Source organism: Myotis davidii, unplaced genomic scaffold (assembly GCF_000327345.1).
Source record: "Myotis davidii unplaced genomic scaffold, ASM32734v1 scaffold346, whole genome shotgun sequence".
Classification (NCBI taxonomy): Eukaryota; Metazoa; Chordata; class Mammalia; order Chiroptera; family Vespertilionidae; genus Myotis; species Myotis davidii.
The window spans coordinates 1,127,143-1,135,310 of NW_006297386.1; the positions used below are offsets into that span (position 1 = coordinate 1,127,143).

At 36.8% G+C, this 8,168-nt stretch overlaps 1 pseudogene; it reads right to left on the bottom strand.

Annotated features, from left to right (window-relative positions):
- Positions 1-3,197: 3,197 nt before the first annotated feature.
- Positions 3,198-3,582, bottom strand: LOC107184558 (annotated as a pseudogene).
- Between the last annotated feature and the right edge of the window lie 4,586 nt (positions 3,583-8,168).

Consider the following 8,168-nt stretch of genomic DNA (forward strand, 5'->3'; position numbering starts at 1 on the left):
AGGGGAACAATGGATTGGCCAAGGGCTGGAACCTATCAGAAGCACACAAAATCTTGGGAAGTTAAAATCCCCAAAGAGTTACCTCTCTCTTGCTTGCTCTTATGCTTTTACTTTCTTTTTTTTCTTTTTTTTTTTTTTCAGTTCATCAGCATAGTTGGGTTCTCTTGTCAGGATCTCCAGCCCAGTTCTGAGCCATGTTCCCTCGCTAGGTTCTCCAGCCAGGTTCTGTCCAAGTTCTAGTCAGGTTCTCTTGACACAGAGGCAGCCATCGGGTGATCATCATAGCCAGGTTCCTCTAGCCAAGTTCTGGTCAGGATCTCCAGCGAAGTTCTGGTTAGGATCTCCAGCCAGGTTCTGTCTTCTAAGTTCTGTGTAAGTTCTGTCTCCTAAGTTCTGTCTCTCGAATCTTCACCTGAGTTCTGTGTGTAGGTTCTAAGTTCTGTCTCTCTTATGCTTTTATTTTCTTAATGCTTGCTCTCTCTTGCTCTGTTACCCACATTGCCCATGCATTCAGGTGTTCTCTCTCCAGAACCACATAGCCCATGGCTTTCTTGACCCCCACAGGCAATAGACTGCAGCTGGGAACACAAGCTAAGCTAGCCAGATGCTGGACTGTACTTTAATATGGAACAGAAATTCGGGGCAGTGGCCTTCATTCTGGCCCTGCTGAAGACAAGATTGGACTTCTTGTATGGCAAGATAGACAGAGGTGGGGCCGTGGAGGGGAACCCTCTTGGTTTTGCATCATTAATGAAGTTTACCATGAAATCCCATCCACTTGTGGGAACTCAGGGAATTCTTTTCCTCACGGCATCCCCAAGAGCTCCACTTGCACCAATAACAATGCCATTCCCCAAGTCAGGTGAGAAAGACTGGAAGAGACTGGAGAGGTAGGTGAGTGAAAAGTATAGTTTAGTATATTGAGGTTGAGGAGTTGCTGGAAAATAATAACAAACAGCATTACTAACCGCTAGCTTTCTGGCCATGCTCTTTCTCAATGTTTGGCATGTAACTGTGAACTCCAAATGAGATAATGTATTAAACACTTTTTGGAAAAGTACAAAGTGCAATATGAATGTGTGGATTAGTATTTGTTCTCTTTTCTGTTTTTACCACATATAGAGAGTAAGGCACCAGAATTTTTTTCTCTTTTCTCTTTGTTTCTCAGAAACAGTAAAAATCACATTGTCAAAAAACTTGATAAGGTAACAAATCAACAAAATGTCCTTTATTACACTTTTTAAACAATGACTTCATGGGACTGTGTTCTAAAATGCTTCTAAAATAATGCCTTCTTATATAGCCAGTCTCATGAATTGAAAACATGTTGCTATTTTAAAATATTTTATTAACTCCTAGGCAAAACATTTGATTACAAATTTTAAATTACTACCTCTTACTTTAGCTCATTTCTCCTAAGCATGAATCTTTTTTGTCGGTGCACAGTTGACTAAGAGCTGCCCATCACCACTAGGTACTCCAGGTATTGCCCTACTCAAAAAAATCCGAGTCTTTGTAGCGTGAATAGGCATCATCTCACCAGTTCACATTTGCACTTTTATATGTCTTTCAGTCTTACCACAGCATGAGTAGCTTTTGGTGTTTCGTAGAACAGCTATGTTTTCCTGATAAACTACTCATTGAAGTAAAACTGGTATATTGGGTAAACTGTTTACCATGGAATGAGGAATTCTATAGCAAAAAAAAAAAAAACCCCACAAAAAAACAAACAAAACAAAAAACAAAAAACATGCTGTTGAATTATAAATAAGATAATACAAAAAATAATGAATTCAATATTTTTCTTATCCGAGAGCAAAGGCCATGAAAATCCACTAATGTAGCAAATAAAATTATCTTGGGCAACCTTGTCCTCAGAATAAAATAAAATGGAAGAAAAGACTAGTAATATGAATTTAAGGATTAAGAAACTGTAGATTATAGCTAATTAAATGTATTATTTGGGCAGTGTAGAGTAGTGGAATGAATTCTAAATTTAGAATGGAGGACCTAGGTTGGCGTGCTGCTCTGTTGCTGGTATGACTTTGGACCTCTCTGAAATCCTCAATTTCCCAATCAGTGCTCTATGGCATTTGTGTATTTTGCACACATTAAATAGGCATTCTAAGTTACCATTGTTACTATGAACACTGAAAATTAGTATGATATATATCATGTTTAAAAATTACTCCTAATAGTATAAACTCTTTGCTAACGTTTTTTACTGACAATGTCTAAAATGAGACCATCTTTTCTAAATGCATCAGTGACCTATCAAAAAGACATTTGTCACTAATTTTTATCAGAATGATAGCAATGGTATACCAAATTCAAATTTTTACTTCATAATATAATAAATTTTAATGAAATATGATAATAATGGCATTGACATCCTACATTTATAAAGTTCTCTCTACTTTATCATATGAATTATCAGGGAGAAAAATAAATCTTGTTAGACAAGACTTCTTTGGCTATCTTAATGAAATAAAACTCCCAACATTCTCTTTTCCAAAATAATTTTCATTCTTAGCAATTTTCACTACCTTAAATATCATATTGATTGCTTATTTGTACATTTTCTGTCTCATTCCACTAGAGTGCAAACCCCAGGAGAGCAGGGCCTTTAACTCAATATTGTGTCCCCAGGATCTAGACCAGTCACTGGCACAGAGGAAATCCTCAATAAATATTTGTTGGATTAATGGATTTCTTTCTGCTAGATATTGTGTCATTTTAATGTGTGTTTTCTCATTTAATTCTAATAACCCTTTGAATTAGATAATAATAGTAGAAAAATACTTAAATAATGCTTTCTAGATGTGAGGCACCATTGTCAGGACTTCTCAGAGGCATAATTTTAATTCTCATAGGACCTATGAAGTCTTCTCATTTTATAGATAAGGCAATGGAGTCACAGAGAAGTGAGATGACATGCCCAAAATCATTTATGTAGAGTGGTTGAAACCTGATTTTTTTACGGTAATGTGGTGTTTTATTTATTCCATCCATTAATAACTACTATTTGAGAACATATACAATATTATATTGGGAACAATATAAGAGAAGTCCAACTTACCTTTTTCAAAATAGCTCAATACTGGAATTAATAAGAAATAATTATGATCAAAATTATGTCAAAACTTATAATAAATGTTTGATGTTAGTCTACATAAAATTTAGTTTTTAGTGTCAAATTATTTGGCTGTAAGAAAGAACGTTTTGTTTACTTCACTAATAGGAATATCTCTTAATGCTGAGATTACCTCTTCTTGGAATTTCTTCTGCTATTGAATTTTAGCATGGTTACCTGTGATTATATGAATAAAATTGAGTGGTGAGGTACTCATCATGTTTACTCCAAAAGAGTACATACCCGATAACTATTAGTATTGAGGATGTAGACAGGCAATGCAACTGCCCAATACTTTTGAGTTCAATAGGTTAAGACTAAGGAGTTTAGTCAAGATTCAGGAGTAAAAGCCCACACAAGGTATAGTATGAAGCCAAACTGGGGCTTAAGAAAAGAACAAAGTCATAACTCACTCTTTCTGGCAATGGTGACTGTGAATTTTCCACCATTTTTCCTATGACTTAGACAATCTGCATGTGCACACCAGCCGCCAAACCTCATGTGCACGCGTGCACATGCGCACATCGAAACCAAATTTTAACCTAGTCTTTGTGGCTCTACTTTTCATGCTGATAACTATTACTTTACAGGCCTTTACATTTTCATTTTAAATTTATTTTTCAATTACAGTGGACATACAATATTATATTAGTTTCAGGGATATAATATGCCTATTACAGGCCTTCACATATTTTTAAATAAATTTTTATTGTTCAAATTATTATAGTTGTTCCTCTTTATTCCCCCCATAGCTCCCCTCCACCCGGTTCCCAACCCTACCTCTGCCCCCACTGTCCTCATCCATAGGTGTACGATTTTTGTCCAGTCTCTTCCCTCACCCCCCGTACCTCTTTCCCCCCAAGAATTGTCAGTCCACTCCCTTTCTATGCCCCTGATTCTATTATATTCACCAGTTTACTCTGTTCATCAGATTCTTTATTCACTTGATTTTTAGATTCACTTGTTGATAGATATGTATTTGTTGTTCATAATTTTTATCTTTACCTTTTTCTTCTTCTTCCTCTTCTTAAAGAATACCTTTCAGCATTTTTATCTTATATGTTAGATGGCTAAGGTTGAGTACATTGAATGGAAACTGCACTGTTTCCTTATGTATGTTTATATACATGCTGTATTTATAGTTATCATTGATTGAAAATGGCATCATCAGTGGTTGCTATGATATAATAAAAAATGAATACAGAAAAATATTGCTGAAATGTGTCTAAAACTAGCCATGCTTAGAGTTATTGAATAGCAGAGAGAGATAAAAGAGACCTTATATGTCACCCATTTTCAACTATCATTTTACAAATGAGAAATTGAGGCTCAGACAGGTAAAGTGACAGTCTGTGGTCACTTAGAATATTAGTTATCATTCCTGTTTGCGATCCTTGGGCAGAATGCTTTCAAAGGAATAGCTCAGAGGGCATAATTTTCCAACTCCCACCTTTCCCGCTTGCCTTTTACTATGAAAAAAAGATACAATGGTGATAAGCATTATATAACTAATAAATGAAACAAAATAAACCATAGGACGGGAGAAGGGCCATAATCTCTTCACCTGCCTGTGTTTAATGATTAAGCTGTGCATCCTGGAGGCTTTTCAGACAGGACATCCGAATCTATTCCACCATCATTTATCAACATATGTTTTCAGATTTCAAGATTATTGAATGTATTGTAGTAGCTACTGCTGTGCTATTTATTTGAATAAAGCAATCAACTGTACTTGTAGTAGTATTTTTTTTACTTTTTTAATTTGAAATAGATGACAAAAGTAGACATAATACAAACATATGTCAGATTTTATAATGGACACTATTATTTCATTTGTTCACTAACAGGTATTTATCACCTTCCTACAAATGTCAAGAATGGTTTCATGTGCCGGATATAGTTTAGACAAAGAAGTATATAATATCTGCCCTGGCTGGTGTTGCTCAGTGGGTTGGAGTGTTGTCCCATGCACTGAAAGGTTGCAGATTCCATTCCCAGTCTGGACTCATAACTGTGTTTTGGGTGCATACAGAGGCAATCGATGGATGTTTCTCCCTCACATTGATGTTTCTCTCTTTCTCTCTCTCTCTCCCCCTTTCCTCTCTCTCTCTGAAATCAAGGAAAAATATGTCCTTGGGTGAGGATTAAAAAAACATATGTAGTGCCCTGACTGGTTTAGCTCAGTGGATAGAGCATTGGCCTGCAGACTGAAGGGTCCCAGGTTCGATTCCGGTCAAGGGCATGTACCTTGGTTGTGGACACCTCCCCAGTAGAGGCTGTGCAGGAGGCAGCTGATCGATGTTTCTCTCTCATCGATGTTCTTAACTCTCTATCCCTCTCCCTTTCTCTCTGTAAAAAATAAATAAAATATATATTTTTAAAAAATATATAGTATACTATCAGAATTGAGGAAATAGAGAAACTACTTTTGATAGAGTGGTCTGAGCAAGCTCCTTTGAAAACATGATGCACAACAAACAGTTTGGATGGAGTAAGGGGCTAACCTGTAAGAGCTTTTGGGAGGAGTGTATGGAGTGTATAACACATGGAGTGTATTGGAGATGAAACAAGCTCTCCCAGTTTGAGAAATGGCAGGAGGGCCAGTGTGACAAAGGGAGTGAGAGAGCAAGGAATGAAGGGAGACAGTCATTGAGGTGTCCAGGAGCCAGGCTGGAGAGAGCCTGATAGGCCATTGTAAGAATTTAGGAGTTTTTCATAAAATAGTAGTCCATTTTGGTTCAATAGTAGGCAGAGGTGGATTAACCTGGCTTTGAATTTTGCAAGTGAGTATAATGTGCAAGGAAGAATCCAATCAACAGACCAAAAATGATGAAAAATTCCTGATGTCAGAAAACAAATGGAAGCTGATTGTAAAGAAACCTGAAAAGGTGAAAGATGTATGTGATCTGAAGAAAACCCAGAGTATGTAAGTTGAATACATTCTAGAGATCTGCAGTACAACATAGTGCTATACATAACAATACAACGATACTTACCACAAAATACGTATTCTACACACACACACACACACACACACACACACACACACACACACACACAAAAAAATGAATATGGAAATTTTTAGAAGCGGTGGATATGTTTAGTACCTTGATAGTGGTGATGATATCATAGGTATATTCATATGTGAAAATTCATCATAATTTATGCATTAAAATCGTCTATCAAATATATCACAATAAAGCTTATAAAAAAGAAGAAAAGAGAGACCTGAAAAGTGAAGCAGAGGTAATTTCCTGGACAGAGATCTCAGAAAAGAAGAAAGAAAGCAGTTCAAACATTTACAGTAAGCGTAAATGGTGCCATGAAGAAGCTGCTGTCTCAGAATCCACAAATGCAAAAGAACTACTAGACCATGGACAGTAATTAACAGCTGCTTTCTGATCACCAGACAGCACCGTGTCCTGTCCTCTCTTCACGGCCTGTGTAGTCAGCATGGCTGGCACTGATTGCTTTTGGCTGAGGCTAAAACGTTAAGAACTTACATCTAAATAAAGTGGGGTTACAACTCCTAGAATCTGGATCTGGGAGAAATACGAAAGGGAACTTGAGGCATGTCAGAGCTGTCACTGGAGATATAAGGGGAGGGGGGAAGGAAAATATACCAAGAGATCTATGCATAAAAGTACACCCTCCACGGACAGCATAAAACCTTCCTTACATAGAACATTTTAAAGGGGATTAGCTAAATCATCTCCTTGCCCACATATCCTTAAGGTTGTCTTCATTTCTGATATACATCGTCTATTTACACAGAGCCCTCAGTCAGCCTCCCACCCATAACTCTGAGAGACAGACAGGGGATAGGGGATGGAGGAAGTGCTAAAATATTTTAGAGAAAAAGAAGCAATAAGGAATAAAAGTAAACTAACATCAGATTTCTCATCAGCAATCCTTTCTGTTAGAAGATAATGAAATAATGTCTTCAAAATGGTGATGGGAAATGTATTGTGATCTGCTTTTACATTTCCAAACTGGCAAGTATCAATTAATACAAAATAAAGGCTTTTGTTTATATGCAAGGACCAAAAGAAAAAACTCTTCACTAATTTCCCTATATTAAAACATGGGCAAAGGACCTGAATAGACACTTCAAAGAGGAAATACAGATGGTCAATAGACATATGAAAAAATTCTCAACATCACTAATCATCAGAGAGATGTAAATTAAAACTACACCTGCATCAATAAATCAACAAACAACAAGGTCTGGCAAAGATGTAGAGAAAAGGGAACCCTAGTGCACTGCTGGTGGGAATGCAGACCGGTATAGCCACTGTGGAAAATGATATGAGTTTCCTCAAAAAATTAAAAATGGAACTGCCATTTGACCCCGTGATCCTACTTCTGGGAATATATCCTAAGAATCTCAAAACACCAATCAGAAAGGATATATGCATCCCTATGTTCATAGCAATGTTATTTACAATAGCTAAGATCTGAAAACAGCCCAAGTGCTCCTCAGCCGATGAGTGGATAAAAATAGCTGTGGTACATTTACATAATGGAACATTACAAAGTTGTAAAAATAATTCTTACCATTTGCAACAGTATGGATGGACCTGAAGAGTATTATGCCAAGTGAAATAAGCCAGTCAGAGAAAGATAAGTGCCATATGATCTCACTTATATGTGGTATTTGATGAGCAAAATAAACTGACAAACAAAATAGGTCCAGAGGCATGGATACATGGAACAGAATGACAGATCTTAAAGTGGCAGGGGTGGGAGAAGCTTGAAGAGATTAACCAAAGAACATATAGGCATATATGAATAACCCATGCACACAGACTGTAGAGTGGAAAAGATCTAAGGGGAGGGAGAGACAGGTGTGAGGAGCAGGAAGTCAGTGGGAGGAAAAAAAGGAGACATCTATAATACTTGCAACAATAAATTTAAAAATGGTAAGAAATTAAAGCAGAATTATAAAGATCTTCAGAAATAAGATAATATGGTATATAAGATTGACAAGTGAATGTGTCCAGAAAAATCTAAGATAATGGGGGGGGGGGGGGGG